This window comes from Moschus berezovskii, chromosome 27 (assembly GCF_049115385.1).
Source record: "Moschus berezovskii isolate FMDL1 chromosome 27, NW_MosBer_1.0, whole genome shotgun sequence".
Taxonomy (NCBI): domain Eukaryota; kingdom Metazoa; phylum Chordata; class Mammalia; order Artiodactyla; family Moschidae; genus Moschus; species Moschus berezovskii.
Genome location: NC_142486.1, coordinates 3,716,952 through 3,730,195, shown reverse-complemented (window position 1 = coordinate 3,730,195; position 13,244 = coordinate 3,716,952). Strand labels below are relative to the sequence as shown.

Sequence of the window (13,244 nt, the reverse complement as noted above, 5' to 3'; positions counted from 1 at the left end):
GGGTCACCTTTCTTAGGAGAGTTATTCTAATTTGGGACGCCTGGCATTTGAGGACTGGGGCCAGTTCTGAGCACTAAAGCTCTGCTCTCCTGCTGAGAACTTACCGGCAGCTGGAGGCTTGGCTCTGGCCTCCGAGACTCTTTAGGGGTAGAAACAAGCTTGACTATGCAGACAGGACCAAGCTGCCTTGGCTATAGTCCAATTCTAAGCCTTTGCAAAGACACTTAAGAAAACCTAGAAATAAACAGATGAGGCGTTGAGACTCATGTAAAAACATCAGCAGGACACTTCATCTCTGAGCTGGAAATGGATGGGGGCAGAAGAGGAGAGACATGAAGAGGGACCCTAGGAGGAGCCCGGCCATCGTCTCTGGCTTTGGAGGTGGCTGTGAGTGTGAGAAGATGCTGGAGGAGGAGCTCGGCCCAGAGCGGGCAGCAGGGCAGGGCCTCCGGCCCAGACCGCCAGAAACCCACGTCCCCTGACTCTGCACGCCAGGAGTGGACTCTCCCCAGAAGCTCCGGGGAAGAGGCCAGCCTGTCCAGCATCTTGATTTTGTTTTGGAAAACCGAGCAGCATGTGTGGCCATTCCACCGGGTCACGTGGCCTCGGAACTGTGAGCTGCTCTAAATCACTGAATTGGTGGTGATATGTGAAACAGATAGAGAGGAGGAACACATGGCGGGGCTGGAGATCACACGGAGACTCCCCTGGGCCAGAGGAGGGCAGTGGGAACGCAGGAAGCCCCATCCTTCCAGAAATTTCTCTCCTGAGGAACAAAAGTCCTATGTTGCTGGAGGAAGGGTTAGCAAAACCCTTCTGTTGCACCCAGATCATGGGTAATACCTACCACATGTGGCAGGAGGAAGCAGCAGCAGGAAAAAAAACCCTATCCCCATGGGCGAGGGGCAGACATAGGTCCTCGGCTCAGACTTTAGCACCTCCTACTGTTACTGAAACACAAGTCCATGCCCTCAACGCACAATGAGGCAAACCATCCCAAAATGTCAAGAGTTTGGGACAGATGAAGGTTTATGGCAGAGTCATTCAAGGAGATGGGTGGCTTATGCCTTACAAACCCCAAACTCCTCAAAAGCTCTCAGCAAAGCCCTTTCCTAGGAAAGGTGAGGGAGGAGCATGGTCAGTTGATGCAGACTTCTCCGCATCACATCCTTTGTCCTTGAGGTCAGGTAACGTTGTTCCTGTAAGTCTCTACCAAATGAATGTTACTCTCTGTCCTGACAAGAAAGGGGCAGGTCACCAGGCACAATGCTCGCCCTCCAAGGTCCCGGTCCTGGATAAGGAGAAGGCAGAGCTCAGCGGGTAGCCCCCTCAGGGCCAGGGCCTCAGACCCTGCTCAGCTGTCATCGCTGAAGGTGACAGGCGCCCAGGACCCAGCCAACCCTCAGGCCACCCAGTTGGCAGGGACCAGGTCTCAAAGTCTGTGTCTCATGCTATTCAGTCAGAGCTGGGGACGGGGGAGAGGGTCACTGCCACCTCAAGACCTGGGCCTGGCTAGGGGGTGGCCTTGGGGAAGGCCCTGGAGCCTATTCCCTGGGCCCCCCAGCTCACCTGCAGGTCTGGAGAAGGCGAGAATCCACCTCTTACCTCACTCTACCTGAAGAGCATCAGTCCACCAACCATTGGCTGAATCACCCCCTAACACTGCCATCATTGACAGCTGGCTGCTTGAAGGTGGGGGCCCACTGCTGCGCTGACCAATGGATGAGCAGGACCAGTAACTCCCTATTACACTACCTCCATGGGAGAGACATATCCCCAGGGCCCAGGGCCCTCTTAAGACTGAGAGGGAAAGAGTGCCCTGCCCCTCCTCCCCGGTCAGCCAGCACAAGGAGCAGACGGAGTCACCAGCAGGAGAGAGTCAAGGCGGGAGGCCAGTGGCGGGCGGAGTGGGGAACCAGCAAGTAACTAGCCAGCTCTAAGCCGGAGCAGAGACCCACGATAACCATAGCAACAAGAAATGCCAGCTCTGTGCAACTCACAACTCCTGTCCTCCCAGCTCCAACACAGAAACAGCCCAACAGAAATCCCCCAAACACAATGTCTGGCATTCATTTAAAAAATTAGGAGACAGACAAAAAGCTAGAAAGAACAACCCACTGGAAGGAAACAGAGCAATGACCCGAAGCCAGCTTGATCCTGGGTCCGGTGCACCCCAGCAAATGCACGTGGAGGTTAAAACACTGACTGGACACAACGAGGAGAAACTGACAAGTTGTCATCACAGCAGAAAGATTTTAGTATACACTTTTAGAAACGAAGATCTAGGATACAAAAAAAAAAATAGCATATGATGTGAATACACAAAAGCTTGACATTGGATCAGACAGAGTGAACTCAATAGAGAATATACAGTTTTAAAAGTGCCATCTGATAGAGTTATAAAATTGACAAGCTAAAAATAAACCTCAACAAACCTTTAAAAAAATCAATATTCATAGATGCTACTCTCTAAACCAAAAAGTAATAAAATTAGAAAATAAAAAGAATGCAAAAATATTTATAACAATGACTACAAAAATACTACATACCAAAATTGGTGGATATTTAAAAGAAATTTACAGCCCTAAGACAGGCATTAAATTAATGGAAATTGATGACATACAATGCAGGAAGCAAGCACAGAAAAGAAGAGTAAACTCAAAAGATGTTTTAAGAAATTAACAAGTATGAAAAATTTTAGAAGAAAAGAAATAAGCACATATTTTTTAATAAATCCTGCCCCAAATGTATTACCCGAATCTAATCATGACAAAAGCATCACATAAACTTAAGGAACAATCATAACTGGCCTGTATTCTTCAAAACTGTCAATGCTTTAAAAGTCTCCAGATTAAAGGAGACCAAAGGGGGAGGGGGTTGCAGTGTGTGATACTAGATTTTCTTTAGCTAGAAAAGGTACTGCTGAGACAGCTAGTAAAATGTGAGATCCATGGGTTAGACAGGGCCATTACACCAACGCTAATTTCTTGATTATACTGTGGTTGTGTGACAGAATGCCCTTGTTTTGGGGAAATGCACATTAAAGTATTTACACACAAATATATAGAGAGGAGGAAGGAAAAAAAGGGTAAAGCAAATTGTCATATAAATTAGCCAAAGATGTCCTCTGAAGGTTGGCCCCTGGGTTGTTTATTTCTTCACAGCTGGCTGAGATCTCTAGCTCAAAAGACCAGCAGCCCCAAACTCAGATATCAACACACATGAATGTTTTAAACAGTCTAAATATCAGCACATCTGTAGTCACTCAGAAGCTGCACACTTTACCTGCCCTGTGAAACCGCACCCAGTTTCTGGTGGTGCTGGTTCAGTTGCTTAAGTTGTGTCCAACTCTTTGCGACCCTGTGGACTGTAGCCTGCCAGGCTTCTCTGTCCATGGGAATTTCCAGGCAAGAATACTGGAGTGGGTTGCCATTTCCTTCTCCACTGGACCACGTTTTGTCAGAACCCTCCACTATAACTCCTCCGTCTTGGGTGGCCCTGCGCGGCATGGCTTATAGCTTCATTGAGTTACACAAACTCCTTCGCCATGAGTGGCTATAAAGATATAAAGACTCTAAGTGGCTTTATATACCCCAGGGGTTCCCTTATTCTCCTCTCCTCTGGGAAACGGCCTCTGGGCCCTAGCCGCTAGGTGGTCTCATGCTGAAAGCGGCCCCCTTATCCCTCACACGCTGCATAAATAATGCCATTGTGCTCCTGCAATTCACAGTTACATCTTTTTCCTTAATTGGCTCCGAAATCCCTCTGGAACCTCCTATACGAATGTGGCAAAATGTTAGGGAATTTAGATGAAATCTATTTAGGAATTATCTGTGCTATTCTACTATTATGACTTTAATTCTGAAATTGTGCCCAAATGAAAAATTAAACAAAAAACTAAATTCAACTCTTGTAAAGGATTTATTACAACTAATAAAATAATTGTTTTGTATTTTAAACTAATAAAAGACTAACTGCAGGCAGGACTGTTCAATAAAAGAGTGGGCAAAAAAGAAACAATTTTTGGACATGAAAAAGGAGACAATTACAGATACACTGAAGTTTTTTTTTAATCAGGCAAGTACTACAAATTAATGCCATAAACTGAAATTAAATTGGACAACTTTCCAGAAAATATATAAATTACTCAAATTGAAAACCAAATAAATCACTAAACTTTACATGAAATGGATCCATACTCAAAAATGCACCCATCAAAGAAACATTAGATCCAATCAAATTCCACTCGAGATTTTTGCAATGGCACCCAACCTAGCAGTACCCCCTCGGTTTAAGCCTCTTACCTTTGGTATGCTGTTCCCTCATCTGGGAATACCTTTTGCATCTTTCCACCTAGCAGACCCTATTGAAGTCTGATCTTTAGTCCCGCCTCCCCCCCACCCCCCCGCAGGAACCTCCCTCCCTCCGGTGGGGGTTGGGGGTGGGTCCATTCATCCAGTAGAGATATCGGGGCACTCACACCCACAGGGGCCCTTATCTGTTTACCTGACTGACATGTCCATAAAGTCTTTGGCCGCGAAAGGGACCCGGTGTTCCCCCAGGGCCAGACACTCTAAAGACTGACACTGTAGACTTATGAAATAACAGTCATTTCATAGCCGTCCTCAATTGCCCTCATAGCTCAGCGCCTACCCTCGGCTGGATGTAGGGTCCGCAGGAGTTGGGCGGGTGAGCGGTGTCAGAAGAGACTTTCCTCACCCACAGGAGGTCTGGGCACCCAAGTGGAGTTTAGGGATCTGGGTAGGCAGAGAAACTCCAAGTTAAACATCAGAAACAAATCCACCGTCAGGAAAAAGGGGCAACCGTGCGAGGGAGAGCTAGTCCCCAGCTCTTTGGGGCCAACGCTTTCACTACTGTGTCCCAGAATAGCTCCCTGTGAATGGTGGGCTCAGACGAGGCTGAGCTGCTGGAGATCAGAGAAGCAGTGAAACCCAGCCAGCCTGCGGCCCCTACCTCGGACCAGACAGAAACCTTGACCCTCCTAAGAAGACATCGGATGGAGCGACCCCCGCGCGGAGCACCGCCACCCCACCCCCTCGCCACCCCAGTGCCCGCCTGGCTTTGCAACCGTGGATTCTGTCACGTGAGTCCCTTCTACAGCCAGGAGCCGAGGGAAACACCAGTCCGAGGTGCCGCGGAGACCTCAAAACCGGCCAGGTCCGAGGTGCACTCAAGTCTGAAGACCACAAGACCACCGATGTCCGAAAATGCGCATATCTGAGTCGATCCCCGCCCCTCTACCCCTGCCCAGCGTAGGCAACCGTGGACCAGGATGGAACTACAACTCCCGGCAGGCTCCGCGGCAAGGCCCTTCCGGTCAGCCTGAGTGAGGCGCCTAGCGCACGGGGGTGGCTGGCGTGGGCAGGTACGCGTGGCAAGGGGAGGCATATCGCGTGGCAGGTCCAGTGGTTAAGACTCCTTGCTGCCAATGCAGGGGGCGCAGGTTCTATCCCTGGTGGAGGAAGTAAGACCCCCCCATGTCCCATGGCGGGCCAGAAAAAAACAGTGGAACGCTGACCTACCACCCCCGTGATCTACCCAAGGAATCAACTCAGTAAAAAGCCTAGGAAGCCAGGCCACTACCTCTAGCCAACCTCCAGGAAGCTAAGCAGTAACTTTTATAGAAGTCAGCTCCAAATGACCAGGACTTCGTCAATTACTGAGTTTCCCTAGCTTTTGTTGTTGCTGGTGGCGGTGTTCAGTCCCTAAGGCATGTCTGACTCTCTCTGACCTCATGGGCTGTAGCATGCCAGGCTCCACTGGCCTCCATTATCTCCTGGAGTTTGCTCAAATTCATATCCGTTGAGTTGATGTTGCTATCTATCTTATCCTCTGCTGCCCCTTTATCCTTTTGCCTTGAATCTTTCCCAGATCAGGGTCTTTTCCAATGAATTAGTTCTTCACATCAGGTGTCCAAAGTATTGGAGTTTCACCTTCAGCATCTGTCCTTCTAATGAATATTCAGGATTGATTTCCTTTAGGGTTGACTGGTTTGATCTTCTTCCAGTCCAAGGGACTCTCAAGAGTCTTCTCCAGCACCACAGTTAGAAAGCATCAGTTCTGCGCTCCGCCTTCCTTATGGTCCAACTCTCATATCTATACATGACTACTAGAAAAAACATAGCTTTGACTACACAGACCTTTGTCAGCATAGTGATGTCTTTGCCTTTTAATATGCTGTCCTGGTTTGTCATAGCTTTTCTTCCGAGAAGCAAGTGTCTTTTAATTTCATGGCTGCAGTCATCATCTGCAGTGATTTTGGAGCCCCCCAAAATAAAGTCTGTCATTGTTTCCATTGTTTCCCTGTCTATTTGCCATGAAATGATGGGACTGGATGCCATGATCTTTGTTTTTTGAATGTTGAGTTTCAAGCCAGCTTTTTCCCTCTCTCCTTAACCCTCATCAAGAGGTTCTTTAGTTCCGCTTCGTTTTCTGCCATCAGAGTGGTATCATCTGCATATATGAGGTCGTTGATATTTCTGCTGGCAACCTTGATTCCAGCTATGATTCATCCAATCCAGAATTTCCCATGATGTACTCTGCATGTAAGTTAAATACTATGCAGGGTGACAATATGCAGCCTGTTGTACTTCTTTCCCAATTTTGAACCAGTCCATTGTTCTATATCCAGCTCTGTTACTTCTTGACTTGGATATAAGTTTCTCAGGAGACAGGTAAGGTGGTCTGGTATTCTCATCTCTTTAAGAATTTTCCACAGTTTGTTGTGATTCATACAGACAAAGGCTTTAGTGTAGTCAATGAAGCAGTAGTAGATGTTTTCCTGGAATTCCCTTGCTTTCTCTATGATTCAACAAATGTTGGCAACTTAATCTTTGGTTCCTCTGCTTTTTCTAAACCCAGCTTGTACATCTGGACGTTCTCGGTTCACATACTCCTGAAGCCTAGCTTGAAGGATTTTGAGCGTTACCTTGCTAGCATGTGAAATGAGTGGAATCGTATGGTAGTTTGAAATTCTTTGGCATTGCCATTCTCTGGTATTGGAGTGAAAACTGATCTTTTCCAGTCCTGTGCCCACAGAAATCTCAAAAACAACAAAATGATCTCGGTTCATTTCCAAGGCAAACCATTCAACATCACGGTAATCCAAGTCTATACTCCTTTCCTCTGATAAGCTCTGAATAAACAGCCTGGCCTGTTCTCATTTGTTTGGTCTTCATTTATTTTCAAAGATGCAGTCAATGGTAAATACTTTTCTGTACATTCTGCATATTTTGACTAACTACTGTATTGTGTGGCTTCCCTCATTATTTTCCATTAAAATGTATTATTCAAAATTCACTAAGTGAAAGTAAGAAGAATGTAAACTTAAAATTATGCTTTTCAGAAAGAAGAACTTTCTGATTCCTAGAGCTGTTGAAAAGTGTAATACGTTTCAGGTGGAGGGTCATTTTGGAAGAAAATTTTCCTTTGTGATTGTGTAGTTATGTGCTGGTCAGCACTAGCAGCCACTACCTACCTTTGACTACTGAGTATTTGAAAGGTGGCTGGTCCAGAATACTGGAGGGGGCCGCCATTTCTTCCTCCAGGGGACCTTCCTGGCCCAGGGATCGAGCCCACATCTCTTGCGTCACATCTCTTGCGTCTCCTGCACTGGCAGGAGATTCTTTACCACTAGTGCCACCTGGGAAGCCCAAGTCTAAATTAAAATGTGCTTTAATTGTAAAATACCGTGAATTTTGAAGACTTGAAAAATTCAAGTATGAAAAACATGAATAGAAAATATCTTATTAGCATGTTTATAATGATTATGTGCTGAAGGAACAATGTTTTGGACATACTGAGTTAAATAAAACAGTACTAAAATGAAAAATAAAAATAAAATGATGCTTTTCATACGCATCTAACATTTATACTGCTAAAGTTACTAAATCTGAAAACTGTAGGGGATCCTTATTACATAATAATGTTAATAAATGACTCATTTTACAGTGTCGCTAGTATTGTCTGTAGAGTTTGAAAAACCAAATATGATATTGGCCTAAAACAGATATTCTCTATGACACATATACTGTGTGTGTGTGTATGTTTGTAAGTGTGTATGTATTGAAAGAGGATGTTAGGGGTAAGGAATGTCATGATGTGATTATGAAAAACCTATTATCATTTAAGCTACTTACTAATATGTTCAAATAGTAAGTTTCATATCAGCCTGTTTTCATTATTGAACAAAATGCCTAAGAACTTAAAAAATATTAGATTCAGTTCATGCTCTTTTTGAAAAAAAAAGAGAAAAGTAATCTTATTCTTTTGTAACATGAAATTGCTTTTCCTTTTGTTTCTAATTCTTGTATTAGATTTGGACATCAGGGATTTGAGTCCTTTGCAGATTCAGCTACATAGCTTTCTATTAATAGCTTTTGGTTTGTTCTAGAGAGAATTATTAACAACAGAAATCATCTCCTTAAAAAAGTTTGAAAAGACTCATTTGCAAACCTTCTGAGTACAGAACCTTTTACAGGATAATTGTTTGAGGGTTTTATGTCTTTTGTTTTTCTCTTCCTGTTTAATTGACTTCAGTAATATATTTTTCCATCCAAACTTCTTTAAATTCAGTACACTCAAGTTTTTTACTGTGTTATTTACTGTATCAATCTATTACTTTGAATTATTTAAAATTTCCAGATGTATTTCTAGAAAGTTTTCCAAGAATTAGTGTCTCTTTTGTATCGATCAACACAACCAGAGGTTTATCACTTATTTTTTCCCAAAGAGATAACATTAGCTTTATTTTTTTTTTCTTTTGAGAATAAACCTGTTAAAGCTATCACCTTCTCACATCAAAATTCCATGGAAAGTGGTTTAAAATAGATGGGGAAGGGACCAAAAAATAAAATAAGTAAATCTTTTTAAAAATAATTTATTGAATTTGTTAAATATTGATTCTGTTGTTTATGTTCTGATTTTTTGGTCTTGAGACATTATTTAACAATTAACCAATGACAGCACAGTTAAAATAATACAGTGCCAACACTATAAAAAAAAAAGTCCCAGACTTCAGTAATATGAACCCTTGTTATCGTTAAGCTTCAGTAGAGAAATCAACGTCCCATAATAAAATCTCCTCTTAGAAAAACTGAAATAACTAAATCTCTTGTTCTTAATTTCAAAGAAAACTTTGCAAAACCCCATTCATGTGGGCCTCAGGTGCCTAGATAAAAATTTGTATTCCTTCTTTTAAAACCTGCCCTGTCTTCCATTAAAATTAATGTTTTCTTCAATATCTCCAGAGGTGGACTAATTCTCCCCCAAGCCTTGTGTTCCCACTTGCGTTCCCAACGAGTCAACTGTTTATCTTAAAAACACATGGCAGCTGTAAGGAGCTTAGAAGTCACCACTGTATCCACACAAGTAAAAAACAAAACAAACTGATAAATCAGCAGTCTTAGAGTCATCAGAAAAATGAGGTCACAAGGCAAAAAACGGCCCCCCAAACTGGAAAGACAGGTGAATATAGAGAATCACAACTTGCTGCTGCTGCTAAGTCACTTCAGTCGTGTCCGACTCTATGTGACCCCATAGACGGAAGCCCACCAGGCTCCCCTGTCCCTGGGATTCTCCAGGCAAGAACACTGGAGTGGGTTGCCATTTCCTTCTCCAATGTGTGAAAGTGGAAAGTGAAAAGTGAAAGTGAAGTCGCTCAGTCATGTCCGAACCTTAGCAACCCCATGGACTGCAGCCTACCAGGCTCCTCCATCCATGGGATTTTCTAGGCAGGAGTACTGGAGTGGCTTGCCATTGCCTTCTCCAGAATCGCAACTTACCAGAGCCGAAATCTCCACGTTTACCGACCCAGGGAAAGAAAACCAGAGCCGTAATTGAAAAATCACCGGAGGCTTAGTGTGGACAAGTGTGAGACTCAGCTTCTCCAGGGAGGTTCCCACACCTCTGTGAGTTTTGCCTCCAGAGTTTGACCAGTTTCTCAAGGTGAAGATAGGAGAAAAATCACCCCATACCTCCTGCAGGGGAAGGGGAGACATGGCCATTTTAAATACACCAGAGCATTCTGGTTTTCTTAACAAGGTCTGCCCTCAGGAGAAACTAGTTAACCAGAGAAACTAGTTAACTCAGATTTTTTACCATCTGAGCCCCCCAGGCTTCCCTGGGTTGGGAAGATCCCCTGGAGTAGGAAATGGCAACCCACTCCAGTATTTTTGCCTGGGAAATCCCGTGGACAGAGGAGCCTGGTGTGCTACAATCCATGGGGTTGCAAAGAGTCAGACACAACTTAGTGACTGAACAACGAATGATTATATTACTAAAAGCCAATTTATAGCAGGGTTTTCTGGGTTTTGTTTTTCCGTGCTTCAGGGCTTGTGAGATCTTAGTTCCCCTGCCAGGAATTGAACTCATGCCCTAGGCAGTGAAAGCACAAAATCCTAACCACTGGACCACCAGAGAATTCCTTACAGCAGTTTTTTTGTTTTGTTTTGTTTGTTTTTTTAATATTTTTATTAACTGAGACAGACCTAAAACCGCAGCTTCTGGAAGAACCATTTGTTCTTACCAGTCATATATCTCTCCTCAGACTTGACCTTTGCCTCTCGTCGAGCCTTGCATTTGAAAGCGGGGTCTCTGAAGACATCCTTGTTGACGACAGTTTTGTCCAAGGGCATATCCACAGAGTACCTTGTGGGCATGTGGTGATTATAATTATAAACTTTCACAAAAGACTTGATCTTTGACCTCTTGGAGATTTTCTTCTTGCCCATGGCAGCTGTCACTTTGCAGGGATAGTGATCAATTCCAGCCACCAGAGCATGGCTGTAAGGTCGGTCTGAGGTGCCGTCATCAATATTCTTCATGATGACCGCTTTGCGTCCGGAGTAGCGACTGGCCAGGACCAGCACAACCTTCCCAGGTTTCATGAACTTGCCCATTTGGGCAGCTACCACTCGGGACTACAGCCTACAGCAGGTTTTTTTAAACCATTATATCATGTTCATATAGTCAAAGCTATAATTTTTCCGTTAGTCACGTACAGACATAAGAGTTGGACCATAAAGAAGGCTGAGTGCCAAAGAATTTATGCTTTCAGACTGTGGTGCTGAGGAAGACTCCTGAGAGTCCCTTGGACTGCAACCAGTTAGTCCTAAAGGAAGTCAGTCCTGAATATTCATTGGAAGGACTGAGGCTGAAGCTGAAACTCCAATTCTTTGGCCACCTGATGTGAAAAGCTGACTCATTGGAAAAGACCCTGTGATGCTGGGAAAGATTGAGGGCGGGAGGAGAAGGGGACGACAGAGGATGAGATGGTTGGATGGCATCACCAACTCAATGAACATGAGTTTGAGCAAACTCCGGGACATGGCAAACGACAGGGAAGCCTGGTGTGCTACAGTCCATGGGGTTGCAAAGAATCAGACATGACTTAGCAACTGAAGAACAATCAGTACAGAGGTTTCCCTCAGATCCCTTTGACTCGACCTCCACCCCTCTTTGCATCACAAGTCTGACATTTTTTGGAGCACTCAAGCTTTCTGGGTCTCTCTACTTGCTGGTGAGTCTCTGAACAAGCCATCTAACCCTCACACCACCAGGCACCTGTGAAATGGCAATCCCCCTTCTGCCTGGGAGCTAGCTTTCTGAAGACAGCGGTAACCATGCCATCCATGTTGCCGGCTGTCATCATGAGGCCGGCCAAGTCTACCAGCAAGTGGAATTTTCCACTTCCTCTAAAACCTTCCACAGGTTTTTTTTTTTTGATTTTTCACTTCTGTTTCATGGCACTTGAAGCCCTAGGCTTATTTTATCCCATGGCTAATATCTGTGACAAAGCAGGCCCTGATTGAGAGGGTGCTCATAATTACCTTAGCAACTGAACATGCTGTGCATTTGAGTCACGTACTCTCATCCCCATAGCAACACAGAATCACAGAATCTTGATCTTTTGAAGCCCAGTGGCAAAAAGGCTCACTGATCTAACCCCTTAGATTAAAACAGAAATGAAAACAAAACAAAACCTTTAAAAAATATTATTTACTACTCAGCCTTCATGTCCTTGTGCTTATCCATTGTTTTTATTGTTTATAATGGAGTGTTGATACAAATGTTTTGTTTACTCAGTAATTCATGCCCAACTCTTTTGCAACCCCATGGACTGTAGCCTGCCAGGCTCTTCTGTCCGTGGAATATCCGAGGCAAGAATACTGGAGTGGTTTGCCATTTCCTCCTCCAGGGGATCTTCCCCACCGGGGATCAAATCTAAGTCTCCTGCATTGGCAGGCAGATTCTTTACCACTGAGACACCAGGAGAGCACAGCTAGTTGTATACATACATAACTACAAATTGTAAATGGGCTGTAAAGGAATAATTCAGAGGAGGTTGATCTAACCCTAATTGTCAAAGAAAGTTGTCAGAAAAATAGCATTTGATTGATGACTGAATTGGTGTTGGAGAAGACTCTTGAGAGTCCCCTGGACTGCAAGGAGATCCAACCAGTCCATCCTAAAGGAGATCAGTCCTGGGTGTTCATTGGAGGGACTGATGTTGAAGCTGAAACTCCAATACTTTGGCCACCTGATGCGGCGAGCTGACTCATTTGAAAAGACCGTGATGCTAGGAAAGATTGAGGGCAGGAGGAGAAGGGGACGACAGAGGATGAGATGGTTGGATGGCATCACCGACACAATGGACATGGGTTTGGGTGAACTCCGGGAGTTGGGGATGGACAGGGAGGCCTGGCGTGCTGTGATTCGTGGGGTCGCAAAGAGTCAGACACGACTGAGCGACTGAACTGAAGTGAACTGATAACTGAATTATGACTAAGTAAATGGTAGGCACTCAGCATGTATTTGTGGAATCTAATTCTTTCCCTGGATGCTTCCTTTTCAAATTTGAATGTGGGAAAAGATAGAGGAAGCAGAAGAAAAAGCAATGGAGGCAAAGTGTACAGTAAGAATCATCTGGAAATTGAAAAACTTCCTAAATAGGGTGTGTGTGTTTTGGCTGTGCCTTGTGGCTTGCAGGATCTTATTTCCCCAACTAGGGACTGAACACAGGTCGTGGTGGTGAAAGTGCCAAGTTCTAGCCACTGCACTGCCAGGGAATTCCCAAAACTCTCTGGAGTTTTCAATCAGAATCTGACATTAACAGCCTGTGTGATGTTGGGCATGTCACTCACCCTCTGTTTTCCACCTGTTATAACACTGAGATTAGATTGGCTCAGGGTTTTCCGAAGCAGCTACATGTATCACTGTGCTAA

General features: G+C 44.5%; 1 pseudogene; it reads right to left on the bottom strand.

Moving 5' to 3' along the window:
- Positions 1 to 10,489: 10,489 nt before the first annotated feature.
- LOC129545159 (large ribosomal subunit protein eL27 pseudogene) lies at positions 10,490 to 10,919 on the bottom strand (annotated as a pseudogene).
- Between the last annotated feature and the right edge of the window lie 2,325 nt (positions 10,920 to 13,244).